The sequence below is a fragment of the Pelophylax lessonae genome (assembly GCF_965119305.1).
Source record: "Pelophylax lessonae genome assembly, chromosome: 3".
Lineage (NCBI taxonomy): Eukaryota > Metazoa > Chordata > Amphibia > Anura > Ranidae > Pelophylax > Pelophylax lessonae.
This window is the reverse complement of record NC_138770.1, coordinates 136635419-136651492: the sequence shown is the minus strand read 5'-3', so window position 1 is coordinate 136651492 and position 16074 is coordinate 136635419. Positions and strand designations below refer to the sequence as shown.

At 40.7% G+C, this 16074-nt stretch overlaps 1 protein-coding gene across 1 annotated transcript in view; it reads right to left on the bottom strand.

The window, feature by feature from the left end:
* NBAS (NBAS subunit of NRZ tethering complex) overlaps nt 1-16074 on the bottom strand; it is a 1303215-nt gene that overhangs the window by 215144 nt on the left and 1071997 nt on the right. The window lies entirely within an intron of this gene.

Genomic DNA, 16074 nt, shown 5'->3' with positions numbered 1-16074 from the left:
TTCCCAACACTCAACTGAACTAAGGAAGCCATTCTCACCAGTGCTGAAATTCCCTTAAAGGATAAGTTCACCTTTTGCAAAAAGAAAAAAAAGCACATCTTTTTGCAAGTTAAAAAAAAAATGCATTTTTGACTTACCGTAAAATACTTTTTGCTTAAGTTAATTTACAGACGCAGCTCCATAATGTCCTACTCCTGTAGGGGGCAGCATAACCCAATGGTTAAGAAGAATATGGAGCGGTTTCTGTCAATGAACGATAAAGAAAGTGCATTTATTATTTTTTAACTCTGCAGTCTTTAAAGCATTGCACCAGCGGTCCGCAGATCGCTGGTGCAATGCCTAGATCCTGCCGACTCTCAGCACAGTCCGACACAGGCAGGCAGTTACTGAACGGCAGGAAGATCAATGAAATACGAGAATGCTCACCAGCGCTCTCGCAGTTAATTTGAAAGCTACAAGCTGTCAGCGGCAATGGCTGATGGCACTTGTAGTCTAATTCACTCATAAGAAGCTGTGACTGAATGAGGTGGCTGTATGGGAAGATCCCCTGCCTGCTGTCACATAGCAGGAAATGCTAGCGGCAAGAGGTTGCTACCTAGGAACATGCTACACCCTAATAATGGGTGTAACATGCTCCTAAATGTGAACCTAGCCTTTACCAATATTGAACAAGTCAAGTTGAATGCAACTACTAATGACTAACTCAAAGAATTATTCATGATTGTCCTAACTTTGCTATTCTTTAAAGAAAAAAACTAAATGCAAACATTTCTTTTTTTCCTTTTGGATAAAGTGCAGAGGTATTAGAACACCTGATAGGCTTTTACTGCTGTCTGTGCCCCCATTAGGGCGATTCACCAATCTTCCAATGGGGACACTAGTTCTGGTGAATTTGCAGGGATTTCCTCTTCTTATCCTATTTGGCTATGGGACAGGAAGTGAAGGAAATTCTCTGCAATGGGACACAGATAGTGGAAAAAATAAAAATCTGATCTTGCTCTATACATTATGACAAAAAAAGGTTTATCTGTAGTTTTACTTTAATGTTACATTTCAGGCTACTGTAAAATACAGCTCCATATTCATTAATAAAGCATTACATTTATTTTTGGTAAGTACCAAAGTTTGATTTGGTGTTGCAGTCTTGCAGTTTACTAAAAAATTAGCACTAAAGCACCGGGTAAGGTCGGGAACCAGCTAAGATTCAAACCATGAGTGGGCAGGCTGAACGTACCAAGCTGATCGATCAATCAATCACCTTGGGTACAACCAGTCTAACAGATTCGCGTACGATTCCCCCTTGCAGTACTCACTGTCTTCTGATGGGGACGGCTTCCCCCGCCCTTCCCGCTGGGAGTAGACAATGGCCCAGCAGGAGGGATTCCGGCATCAACTCTTTCTGTGTTGATGGGGGAATTAAGCAAATTTCTTTCCTGCAACACGTGTGCTGACAGGATCACAGAGCGAAGTGAGCAGAGGGATGACCTTATGTGCTGGGAAGATGGCAAAACTGCATTTTTGTCTATAAGTCTTCAAGCCTGTCTAAAGGGAAACAATGGCAGAAGGAGTTTCTAGTCTTCTACTACTGGTCACAGCCTTGGGATACAGAGTAAAAAAAAAAAAATACAATTGGCATACAAATATATATTTTAATTCAAATCTTTATTTATTTTTTTGGCAATAACACAGTGTGGGTAGATTTCTACCTGTCACAGGCTGTGTCACACGCTCCAGCCTGTATCTTAGAAAAAGAGGGAGGTGAAGCCTCCATTAATTAAAATGTAATATCAACCCCCATTGTGTTTAACTAGTTAGTAAGCATAAAGGTGGGAGGGAGCGAGCAGTAATTTGCCACTAAATATACTCCTACATGTGTGACTCTATAGCAGTGTTTCTCAACCTTTTTTCAGTCAAGGCACCCTTTGAAATTATAGACAATCTCAAGACACCCTTTAAATGATGGACAGTCTCTAGGCACCCCATTCTAAAAGAAATATTCTAAAGGTTTTACATAATGCAGCAACATCCACACATGTACACAGCATTTTTTCTTCCGAAGCAAATACACTTTTGCACACTGGTGCTGACTAGTATTACAATGTTTCTCTTCTCTCTCCATTTCTCTCCATTAGTCAGCTAACGTGACCTCAGTGCTGAGAGAGAGAGGCAGAGGAGGGTCAAACAACGATACTGTGAAGGCGACAGACATCCTCATTAACTGATGACATCATTGGTTTTTAGGATGCCAGTGTCTAGAAAGTCATAATTTCAAAAAAACTTGGTCAGATGCACTGGAAAATGCTTTGGAATCATGCTGCTGTAGCTAGTCACAGCTATCGCTTTCTCTCCTTATCTGTGAGTAAATGTTATACCTTCAGAGCTTCTGGTCACCCTGACTAGCCCTTTGATATCAACCCTGTTTGCCTATCACAATATTCCTGAAGTTCAATTGCCCCAGAGTGTCTTCTCAGCTGAGAAGTGATAAGATATTTGAGGTTTGTCACCCAGAAAAAATGCCACAGAAGATCGCATTGAGTTTATAATGTAATTGTGCATAACAGCACTAGCAATTATGGCAGAATATAAAATGAGAAGAAAAAAAAATATATATATATAGATATATATATATATATATATATATATATATATATAGATATATATACACACACCATGTTTCCCCAAAAATAAGACCTAGTGTGATTTGTCCTTGTAAAAATATGTAATCTGTTTTGTAAAAAGATTATCCATTGAGTCTCCTTTTGTAAATTTATTGAGGCAAATACCTTATTTACAGCACCGATGGGCGCTCATGTGATCTGCTGGAACTCTTCTTCCCTGCTCCGAGCACTGTCGAGGATAGGGCCGCAAATCCCGCTACGTCAGCCCCGCTCCGAGCACTGCAGAGGGAGGGACCACCGATGTCAGCCAGGAAGAGAGAGGATCTCCGGCGGGTCACGTGAGTGCCCAGCGGCGCAGTAAAAAAGGTATTTTCGACACAAAAGTTAAAAAAGAAGGCACACTGAACATTGTATAACCTTTTTACAAATTTAATTATTTATTTTTACAAGGACTTTAATAGTGCATATTTTTCAGGGTTAAATTGCAGCCATCCCCGAAAAATTGTGCTAGGTCTTATTTTTGGGTAAACATGGTGTGTGCGTGTGTGTGTGTGTATTTTATTTTTTTTGTATTATGACATAATTGATAGTGCTCTTATGCACAATTACATTATAAACTTGATGCAATCTTCTGTGGCATTTTTTCTGGGTGACAAACCTCAAATATCTTATCACTTTTCAGTGAGATACTCTGGAGTAATTCAACTTCAGGAATTTTGTGATAGGCAAACAGGGTTGATATCAAAGGGCTGGCCAGGGTGACCAGAAGCTCTGAAGGTATAACATTTACTCACAGATAAGGGGAGAAAGGGATATCTGTGACTAGCTACAGCAGCATGATTCCAAAGCATTTTCCTGTGCATCTGACCTCATTCTTTTGGAATGGAGACATCAGACAACCTCCCTAGTAGGACCCCCTTCCCACCCTTGGGCCTGCGTGGGCTGCTTTGGCTATGGTTTTTATTTATATATATATATATATATATATATATACACACACACACACACAGTATATTTATTGAATTGCAAATAACATTTTCTTGTCTACATCTTCAATAGACAAAAAAGTAACAAAATGGAAGGAAAAAAGAATACAGCTACTGAAACTGACATATTGAGCAGATCAAAAGGAGAAAAGTTGACTTGCACATAAGTACTAAAAACATTGTAAAATATTGCTACAATGTAGTTATGAATCCAGTCTGCAAACACCCGTTATAAAGGAGTCGCTGTCAATTCTGAAACACACATCAAGACCCTTCTGTCAAGCTGACAGATGATTTCTGTATTTACAGTATACTAAAAAAGTAAGCTGGTTGGTGGTGGTTGGAAGCCCTGAGCATGCAAGGTATGTCTAAGGTATTCAGATGAAATACACTGAAGGTTTTTAGGATAAAGGTGTGAAATACCAATATTTCCCACACACGAGCAGCCTAAAGCATTGTCGAAAGACAGGATTCTTCAGAATTTAAACACTAAACTTATTATCTGCATGTCACAGGAAGAATTAGACAACATTTTCCCAATGTTGAATCCATAAACTTGCACTCACAGGTCAGCATGTTTTGAAAAGCTGCAACCACTATGTAATGCACCAACAATTAGGCCCCTTACACATCGAGCGTTCGTCCGTTTTTCATCCATCTGTTGACGGATGAAAAACAGACATCAATGCATTCTTATGGAAAAATGGATGTAAATGGATGATCATTAATTTACATCCGTTTTCACCCGCTTCCGTCAACATCAGTTTTTTTGAATGGACGAAAGCCCTATTTTTCATCCATTAGGAAAACGGATCGGATGAAAAACAGATGACAACGGATGAAAAACTGATGACGAAGGATGAAAAATGGAGGAAAAACCCATGAAAAGTCCTTGTGCACACCGCTCGTGTGCGCCCCTGGCGGCCATCTGGGATGAGGGGTGTCACTCTGAGACAGCCTATTCCCAATCAGGAAAAAGAGCCTATAACACCGCCTGTGTCCAATCACAGCCAGTCACAGAATGTAAACAAGCCGTGGTAACCAGCTGTTACTGGGTTCTCCTCCTCACACAGCAATCCTGTGTGAGGAGGAGATTGCGGTAACAGCTAGTTATCGCCTGCAGCACACAGTAAAACACACTGATTGCCCCCCAGTAATAAAAAGAGTACTCAAGTACCTGTCACCAGCTCATCAAAGTACCCGAGTACCTGTCACCAGCCCATCAGAGTACCTATCTGCAGACCATCAGGGTACCAGAGTACCTATCCTTAGCCCATTAGAGTACCTGAGTACCTATCCTTAGCCCATTAGAGTAACTGAGTACCTATCTGCAGCCAATTAGAGTACCCAAACACCTGTCTCCAGCCCGTCAGAGTACCCGAGTACCTGTTTCCAGCCCAGAGTACCCGAGTACCTGTCTTCAGCCCATCAGAGTACCCAATCATCTGTCTCCAGCCAATCAGCGTACCCGAGTACCTGTCTCCAGCCCATCAGAGTACCCGAGTACCTGTCTTCAGCCCATCGGAGTACCCGAGTACCTGTCTCCAGCCCATCGGAGTACCCGAGTACTTGTCTCCAGCCCATCGGAGTACCTGAGTACCTGTCTTCATGTCTTCAGCCCAATCGGAAGAACCTGTCCCCAGGCCATCAGAGTGCTTGGGTACCTGTCTCCAGCCTAGAGTACCCGAGTACCTGTCTGCAGCCCAGAGTACCCAAATACCTGTCTCCAGCTCAGAGTAACCAAGTGCTTATCTGCAGACCATCAGAGTACCTGAGTACCTGTCTCCAGCCCATTAGAGTACCTGAGTACCTATACCAGAGTACCCAAGTACCTATCTGGAGCCCATCAGAGTTCCAAGCTGCAGCCCATCAGAGTACCCAAGTACCTCTCTGAAGCTTATCAGAGTACCCAAGCACCTATCTACAGCCCATCAGAGTACCAGAGTAGCTGTCTCCAGCCCATCAGAGTACCTGAGTACTTATCTGCAGCCCATGCCTCATAGAATATATGTTGGGGTGTTTGCTTTCCAAAATGGGGTCATTTTGTGGAGCATTTCCATTGTCCTGGTGCTCCAGGGCCTTCAAAAGTGTGATAGGTAGCAATGAAATTAGATATGTAATGTATGCTCCTAGAATGCTTGAAGGTACTACTTGAATGTTGGGCCTATGTATGTGGCCAGGCTGTGTAAAAGTCTCCCACATGTGGTATCGCCATACTCAGGAGGAGTAGCAGAATGTATTTTGGGGTGTAATTAGAAATGTATTAGAAACATCCTATGAATTGACAACTTTGTGTAAAAAAATAAAATAAATAAATAAATAAAAAATACGTTTTAATTTTCTTTCCACATTTTCAAAAAACTTGTGGAAAAAAGTGACATGTTCAAATGACTCATCATGCCTCATAGATTATACATTGGTGTGTTTGCTTTCCAAAATGGGGTCATTTTGTGGGTAATTCCACTGTCCTGGTGCTCCAGGGCATTCAATAATGTGATAGGTCGTTAGGAAATGATATGTGTAATTTATGCTCCTAGAAAGCCTGATGGTGCTCTCTATGTGGCCAGGCTGTGAAAAAGTCTCACACATATATCGCCAAACTCAGAAGGAGTAGTGGAGTGTATTTTGGTGTGTAATTGCAAGCAGTGGATATTATTTAGTCTGTGTGAAAGTAATAGATTCTACAAACTATGGTACCAATCATTAAAAATTGATCACACCTGATGTACTGACGGCCTATCTCATGTCTTAAGGCCCTGAAATGTCAGGACAGTACAAATACCCCCCAAATTACACCTTTTTGCAAAGTAGATAGTCTGAGGTATTTAGTAAGAGGCATGGTAAGTTTTTTGAAGTGGTAATTTTTTCCCACAATTCTTGGGTATATGAAGAAATTATTATGATTTTTTTTTATACAAATTTGTCATAAGTTCTTTCTCACACACAGCATATGCATAATTTGGGTTATTTTTTTACCAAAGATAAGCAGCAGTATACATTTTGGCCCATATTTCTTATAATAGAAACTATTGTTTTTTATTTTTCAAAATGTTTGCTATTTTTTCACCTACCGTATATACTCGAGTATAAGCCGAGTTTTTCAGCACATTTTTTTGTGCTGAAAACGTCCCCCTCGGCTTATACTCGAGTCAAGGAAAAAAAAAAAAAATTCCCTGTCCGCTCCGATGGTCTTAAGCTTTAAAAATGGCGCCGCCCGTCTCATACATGTCACCGCGCACGCGCCTACGCTAGGCCGGGAATAGCCGAAAGTATACGAGCGGTGGCGGCGCGTGCGCAATGACGTGTCGGCGCCGGGCGGCACCATTTTTAAAATGAAGGCGCCTCTGGAACAGGTAAGTGAAACAGCTTCACTACCTGCCATTATGCAGGGCTGCGGGCACACTACAAGGGATGCAGTGCTGCGGGCATGGTCCACCTGTACCATGCCCACAGCACTGCATCTCCTGTAGTATGCCCACAACCCCGGATCCTCTTGTACCATGCCAGTACCCTGCATTCTCCTGCACCATGCCAGTACCCTGCATTCTCCTGTACCATGCCAGTACCCTGCATTCTCCTGCACCATGCCAGTACCCTGCATTCTCCTGTACCATGCCAGTACCCTGCATTCTCCTGTACCATGCCAGTAACCTGCATTCTCCTGCACCATGCCAGTACCCTGCATTCTCCTGCACCATGCCAGTACCCTGCATTCTCCTGTACAATGCCAGTACCCTGCATTCTCCTGCACCATGCCAGTCACCCTGCATTCTCCTGTACCATGCCCGTCGCCCTGCATTCTCCAGCACCATGCCAGTACCCTGCATTCTCCTGCACCATGCCAGTCACCCTGCATTCTCCTGTACCATGCCCGCCGCCCTGCATTCTCCTGCACCATGCCAGTACCCTGCATTCTCCTGCACCATGCCAGTCACCCTGCATTCTCCTGTACCATGCCCACCGCCCTGCATTCTCCAGCACCATGCCAGTACCCTGCATTCTCCTGCACCATGCTAGTCACCCTGCATTCTCCTGTACCATGCCCGCTGCCCTGCATTCTCCTGCACCATGCCAGTACCCTGCATTCTCCTGCACCATGCCAGTCACCCTGCATTCTCCTGTACCATGCCCGCCGCCCTGCATTCTCACCCTAGGCTTATACTCGAGTCAATGATTTTTCCCATCTTTTTGTGGTAAAAGTAGGGGCCTCGGCTTATACTCAGGTCGGCTTATACGCGAGTATATACGGTATATCGCAAAAAAAAAAAAATAATAAACAGTGGTGAATAAATAATAAACAATATTGCTGCGCCAAGTGAAAAAATCTATAAACGTGTCTAAATAACTATCAATCAAATATCAACTCAATATTAAATCTATTAATAGTGATTATGGTGATATTGTGATTACAGTGATATTAATAGTCCAGATATATGGTGAACAAAAATTAAAAATCAAAATAAATCAATCTTCATCTGTGTTCACAAACAAAAAGTGTTGCATGCTCCACTCCAGTGCTCCCAGTGATTAGTGCAGGTAAGCAGCTCACCTTAGGATTAGACTCCTGAGAGTCAAACACGTTTTTTGGGATGTAAGGATACCAGCCTGATGTCCCTTCTTTCACCGCCTCCAGCTAACACTCCATGTAGACCAGGAACCCGGTGTGTACAAAAGAAGAGAAAATCTAATGCTCTCGGTTTTATAAAGGCTATTTATTCCCTTTTAGATAGAAAATATTGCACTTACATTTGCTTGCACTTAAAATTTTTGTTCACCATATATCTGGACTATTAATATCACTGTAATCACAATATCACCATAATCACTATTAATAGATTTAATATTGAGTTGATATTTGATTGATAGTTATTTAGACATGTTTATAGATTTTTTCACTTGGCGCAGCAATATTGTTTATTAGTCACTGGTGTTTTGTGTTTAGCACTGATTGTTTGCAGCCTTGTGTGTACCATTTTATATGGTTTTTTGGATTTTCTTGTTTTTTTAAATTTTATGGTTTGCGCTGATTATTATTATTTTATCTAGTGGTGAATAAATACCCACACAGAAAGCTCTATTTGTGTGAAAAAAAAAGTGTTTTCTCTGCCAGAAAGCTCCAATCAAAAACGCAAACCAGAAGGGTTTTTTTTTTTCTGTCTCTAGACGCTGAGCTTAAAATATGCCTAATGTGCATGGAAACATAGGATAACATTGAGCTGCTTCTACATGCAGAACACAAAACTTCTGTAGAAGCAGCAATTTTTAAACCAGTATGCATGGAGCCTTATAAAACGTAAAAAAAAAAAAAAAAAAAAATCTAAAATTGATCTCAAACGATTACAGCTCCTTTTTACAAACTGTTTTTAAGTCATATGATTTGCTGATTGACTATTTCTGTGAGAGAGGTGTACCTACAAAATAGCTACTTAGTATACCTGTCTGGACAAGCTTATTCTAAGCATTGCTGAACTGCGCCAATGCTGGCAATGCCTATTTCTCTTTATAAAGTACCTTTACAAGCATATGTGGTACCATGTACTGTATTGTGCTTTTTGCTACATATCAAAGCACATTTGTTTTATAATCCACCTATCAGACCATTTGCTAATTGTTAAAATGAGTTAACAGGAAACTGAAGGAGAATAACTTAGCAAAAGCTTTCAGGTTACACAGACTGAAACACAATATACACGCTAGTGTTAAACGCAAACAGAGAAAGATGTCTGAAACATAAAAATCCCCTTTGAATTACAGATTTGCAAATTATAAAAAAAAACAAAAAAAACAAATATAAAAACAAAAAGAAGCATTTTAAGCTTCTCTCCATACTTGTTTTCTTGAATTCCAACAATAAGAAGAAAACTATTTCTACTGTATGTAGCACATGTCCGTAAAGAGACCCTATGGGTAGACCATCCCTTTTAGCAACAATCTTCCCATAAGAGGGTATGTGCATTTAACATATTTTAGACGTGGTATTTACAGTACCTTGTAAAAACATTCACCTCTTTGGAGTTTCCCGTTTTGTTGCATTACAACCTGGAATTAAAATGTATTTTGGGGCTTTGTCTAATTTGATGAACACAACATGCCAACGACTTCGAAGATGCTAAATATCTTTTTCTTTATGTTGCATGTGTTGTGTTGGTGTATAGCAAGCTTCCAGTCCTGTCAAAGATTCCTGATTGGATTGAGGTCTGGGCTTTAACCAGGCCATTCCAAGACTTTTAGTGTAAATGTTTACCTTTCAATCACATCAGCGTAGCTTTAACAGTAGGTTTAGGGTCATTGTCCAGCTGGAAGAAGAACCACCCTCCCAGTCTCAAACCTTTGGCAAACTAAAACTGCTTTTTTTAAGAACTGCTTTGTATTTAGTGTCATTAATCTTTCTTTTTAATCCTGATGTATTTTCTAGTTTTCCAATGAAAAGCATTCCAACAGCTTAATGCTGTCACCACCATGCTTTACTGTACCACCATGCTTTACTGTGAAGATGGTGTGCTTTGTTTGAAGGACCAAATGATGACCAAAAAGTTCAGTTTTAGTATTTTCTGACCACTATTTTAAAAAGCCTGGCTCCATGGAGTATACACTTAATGTGGCCCCAAGTACAGATGCTCCCTCTCCAAGGTGGATCGGTGCTGCTCCTTCTGTTATCTTCTGTGTTTTTATTGCATCTCTAATTAATTAAGTGATCGTAAAGGTTCTTTTTTTTTTTTTTTTTAAATAACAAACATGTTATACTTACTTGCTCTGTGCAAGAGTTTTGCACAGAGTAGCTCCAATCCTCCTCTTCTGGGGTGCCCCAGCATTGATTCTGACTCCTTCTCTTCATTAGGTGCCCCCATGGAGAGCCGCTTTTCATGCTCAAGAGTCTCGCTGCTGCATCCATTGACACAGACAGCAGGACTCGGCCCCGTGCCAATGGCTCCTGCAGCTATCAATCTATCCAATGTGGACCCAAGACAGCGGCTGGAGCTGCTGGGCTGGTGCTCGTCGCTGGAACGTTCGGGTTCAGGTAAGAATAACAGGGGGTCTGGGGGCAGCAGAACCAAGAAGGTTTTTCACCTTAATACATAGAATGCATTAGGGTGAAAAACCTTGAGACTTTACAACTCCTTTAATGTCCTTCTTGCCCAGTCCGTGAGGTTTTATATACAGTCTTCTCTTGGCAGGTTTATAGTGGTGCCATATTCTTTCCATTTTGTTATAATAGATTTAATAGTTCTCTTAGGGATGCTTTTTTTTTTTATAACCCAACCTTTATCTATACTTCTCCATAACTTTGTCTCTGGCCAGTTTGGAGAGCTCTTTGGTCTTTATGTTGCTTTTTTAATGGTGTTGCAGGGCTTGCAGAACAGGTGTATTGTATTTATACTGACATCATGTGACAGATCACGCGTAATTATAGAAGTTTGGAAGTTAATTGTTTTGACCACTCCTTATTTAGGGGTTTCATAGCAAAGGGGGTGAATACTTTTGCATAACACACCAAACACCTTTGCATAACACAACAAAACAGGAGAAACACTAAGGGAGGGAATACTTTTGCAAAAGCACTGTACCTGTAAAAACCTGCCCTGTGTGGACATCCAAAATATATGAGATTGCTGCTGGGCACCATAATCTTGGATGTGACATCAGTGACACCAGCAGCCCCAGAAGGTTCAGAGTCGTGGCTCAAGTAAGAAAAAAAGCGCTTTCCCTTCACTCCTCCCTGTCTCTTACATAAAAGGTTATGTAGGGAGGACAGGAGAAGCTGAGCCAGCACAGACACTAATTATACACTCCTAGAGGAGGGAAGGACTATGACATGCAAGGAGGGAGAGGGCTGTGCTAGGGAACTGATTATACTAAAGTAGTGACATTTTTTAGCAAGTTCAGAAGAACTTCTCAAGTGAGTAAAAATCTTTTAAGAAAAGGAAAGCAGTGCAAATAAGCATTTTAAATACTTTTACTTGCAATTGTTTTAAGTTGGTGACAGGTGTATCGTTAAGTAGTGTAAAAAAAAAACATCCAGGGAGTTCATAAGGGGTATTGAAGACATGCTTTAGAATTTTGTTAGGGCGCAGCAACAAAAGTGTCGGGGACAAAAAAAAGCGGCACTGGACACTTCTTACTCGGTGTACTCTCACCCTCCCTGGCCACTGCACCCGTCACACTGACAGGTGTCTGGTCATGGAAGTTTATGCTAGGGGTGAGCAGAGCCTTGATAGGGAACTGAGATTCTAGTTCCCCATCAGGTCCGCTTTACCATTGATTAACAGCACACGGGAGTGGGCTGATCCATAGCTGCTATTTAGTTTAATAGTACGAATCTGCACACTGACGTGCACTGTCAACCAAAAGTGAAGTGAACCTGATGGGGAACTAGAATCTCAGTTACCCATCAGGCTCCACCCACTCAGTGACAATTCATTTTCTAAACATGGGCATTGCCCATATTCGGGTACTGTCACCAGCAGTATCCTGGCAATGCAACCACAATCTGCTGATCACGGATGCAGTGCTTTACAGGCACTTCTAAAATAAATAATAAATGTGATATTTTTCAACTGAAAATAGATGTGCATTTATAATTTTTTTTTTTTATATAAACTTGAAGTGGCTGGACCCCTGATGACATCAAGGAGTGGAAAAACAAAAACTAAAGGTTATAGCTACATTCACATGGAAGTAAAAATCCTACTAATCTTGTATGCTTGTTTCTTGCATAAAAATTCCTGTGTAATCATCCATAAATACTTATGTAAAAGTGTTATTTTTTTTTATTTTTCCAATGCCTGCATCTGGCATACATGTATACGTACGGCTTCATACACAGATTTTTGGATTTTGTGTTATTGATCTGAATGCAGTGCATGTTTATGCACCTGGGTGAATGTCTCTATTGAAAACAATGCAGCTGCATTCAGATCCGTAAACAAAAAACACTTGGAAATGCGTTTTACCATGGGAATGAGGCCTATAAGTGCCAAGCTGCTTTATTTGGGTGTATTAAAGTTGTGTTTAAAAGTGAATTAATATTTGAAGTATGTACAAAACACTAAAGCCAAGTCATTATCTGTCAAATAAATGTTACAAATATTGCAAAGAAAATCCTTCTAAAACACAGCAGCCTTAAAGTTAAATTCTAAATCTTATTATGGACACACAATTAAAATGTAAACAGTTTATTAATAAATGCAGCCATTTTCACTGCTGCAGATTATCACGTTGTCCTTCTTTGCCCCTAAATGCTGTATAAAATGAAAAGCGTCATACATGAACTAGACATAAAATGTACATTAGCACTGTTCCAAGAACTGCTGATAAAGTGCATACTGGTATCATTTAATAGAGATGACGCGGCAGTGAATTTATGGTCACATAATCTTGAATTTTCCACGTAAAGCTTCATTTTATACAAAATGTAATTTAAAAAAAAATGCCAGTATTTTGACCCATATTTTTCATGCACCAGTTAACTAGAAAATTACAGAACCTGAAGTACCCTGATAAAATGTATCAAGGGGATTAGAACAACACAGACGTCCCCCCACCTCGGCAACAGCGCCACGGCTTCAGAATGCCAAGTATAGAGTGTTTTTTTTTTTTTACCGCTAAAGAATAAGGGGCCTTTGAATTTTTAATTCTGTTAATGAATCATTAGGAGAATGGAGATGGCCAGGACTAGGCCACCTGGATTTGTGACTTTTTACAGGCAGCAGAGTTTTAATTTTGCACAAGCTGGACAGTTTCCCGGCAACACATTGATTTGTCGACCACTTCTTAAAACACCCGCAGTGTAATTAAATATTAAGCCCCACTTTAATTTATGCGCTAAGAGGATTACTTTACAAACTAGGAATAGCTTTCACACATCTTCGGCAAAAATTAGCTTTTCAATATCATTAAACTCATCTTGTGCGAGAAATGATTAATGCTCATATAGGCACTTTCCGCCTGTGTGTAGTTAATAGAGACTACTTAGGTTTTTGGAACAGTAGCCGCCAATGTGTAGATAGTGCATGTTTGAATAAACTTTGTTTTTCTGAGGACTCACTCTGCAGAAACAGTGTTAGAGAAATTTGCAGTTGAGTAGCTGTAAGGATCTCCAAAGCAAGAAACCACTATGATCGGTCAACAAGCTTAAAATGAACTTTGACCAACCAAAAAAAAAAAAAAAATGAGCTGCAGGGAAAAGAAACTGTTCTCATGTTTCTTTCTCCTTTTATTCAAGAGATACCACTGATGTACAGGTTGGCAGGAAGAAGCACAGAGTAGAACAGTGGCATTATTGTGTTGCAATAAGAGGCACAATAAACCCAGGCCATGGACATCTGATCTTTTACATATTCCTAACAAGTAGTAAATAGGCTTTCTAACAAGCCCTCGCTGAACTCTGTAGCCGCAGACATGGGGGAACACCGCATACTCAAATTTCACAAAAGAGGCTGTTTTCTCAATCAGCTAAACTTATTTTAATCTCTCATAAATCACTCTAAGTTAAAATACAGCAAATGACAAACTGAAGCCAATGTTTAAGGGACACATCCTTATACTAGTGACTGATCATCCTTCAGATCTGTAATGTAAACATGGAATGGAGAGCAGGGTGAGATTAGCTGCTGAGAGAGCTGACTTTCAGTGCTTCTGCTGTGAACTTTGAAGAGGAGTTGTTCCATAGTTCCTGCAGCTACAGATGTCAGTTAGGGCTTGTTAAAAATATGTAAATACTTGAATGTCCATAGCATGGTCAACACAGAACAAAGGGAAGACACAGGCAAGTAAAACCTTTACAGGAATAGATGTGATTTGAAGACGGGTCCAGATGCCCTTGCATGGTTTATGCAGTCCTAATCGTGTTAAAAGTTAAGCCCTTAAAAAAAAAAAAAGTTTCTTAGCACAGCAAATGATTATTGAATTAATGTCTATGAGCACAACACCACCAGCTCCATAACCTGCTAGAACAGGTGTCCCCATTACAGGCAGAGACACAGGCAGCAAAAGAAATAATAAACTGGCTACACACATGTTAAAGGGGTGCTTTTTGTTACTACTTCTCTTCAGGGTCACAGAGCACTTGTGCACTCCTGTGACCCAGAATCAGCCAACAAAGTCTATGGTTGGCTGAGGTTAAAAAGAGCAACTTCGGGCTCTGGTAGGATCCCGACCATATTGTCTGATCCGCAACTGGCTCAGCCTCTCAACATGCTGCTGGGGGCAGGAGCCAGCCACTCCCGCCCCCTCCCCAGCCCTGCTCTCCAATATGCACTGGTACTGGCAGAGCGGAGAGCAGTGACTGACAGTTACAGCTCTCTTTTCAGAGTAGACCGAGACTTGAGCGATCAGCGGTCATATGAATTTTCAGCTCTCGGTCAGAGAGCAAAGAGAGAGTTGCATCATCAGATGATGTTGCAGAGTACAGACAGTACTTCTGCTTTTCTGGCCTAGGCTAGAAAGAGGACCCACCCCTCATGCTCGAAGCCTCCTGGGATGCCCACATCATGAATCCTGGAAAGCTTTGAAGCTATGTATAACCCACTGTATATGTTCCACGGCTAACTGCTAGGACCCCTAAGAAACAGCTGGACTTCCGATGACATCACAAAGAAGATAGTAGCACCAGGCCTGGCAGTGCAGCAGCTTTTAGCAAATGACAACACGATTAGCTGTGCAGATGACTATATGATTATGGCTCACCCACCCCAGCAAATCAGTTAAAAATAGGTTAATAATAATCCAAGGCAAGTGAAGATCCTCTTTAAAAGAGAGTATTCTTTGAAAATTTAAGAGCAAATAGGTGAACAGCAGACGACCTCTGCAACCTTTGGTTAGTCTAATAATGTCAAATTCATATTTACAAATTTGAAATAAATTGTTTTGCTCCACACAACTTTATAGCATCTGATCCACCTTTACTGATGAGGTCACTGTGTGGTTAACTGTATTTTCACATGATCAGTCTCGCTAGATAAAAATAAATTGCCATATTGATGGTAAAATAATGATAGATAAAGATGTGGTTTCTGCTGGTGTAATGGGACAGAATGTTAAATATTTTCTCTGTGGTTCCAGCTGAACTCCGAATGTAATAGAAACAGAACATGGAGAGGCAATAAACCGAAAAGGCGCAGTCTCAACTGTATTTATTTCTAACTATTTCTATTTCTTGCAAGCGAAAGACCCCGACACAAAGAAAAGTTCCACATGAAATGATTTTTTCCTTCTTTGATAAATGCGGGTAACTTTTCAGGATACAGTGAACAGTTTATCCAAAGACTATAAAGTAAAATTGCCCCTTTCGATCCCTGATTATAGATCAAAGAGAAATATACAATTGCGAAAGACCAATAATTACTAAAAGCGGACCAGGGAAAGTAGAACAAAATATATGTAGTCGGTTCAATAATAATATGTATTATCTGCTGCTATGTTATGTTCCATTGCAGTAATGTTCTAAGAAAAGTCAAAACTAAGTGGTACGG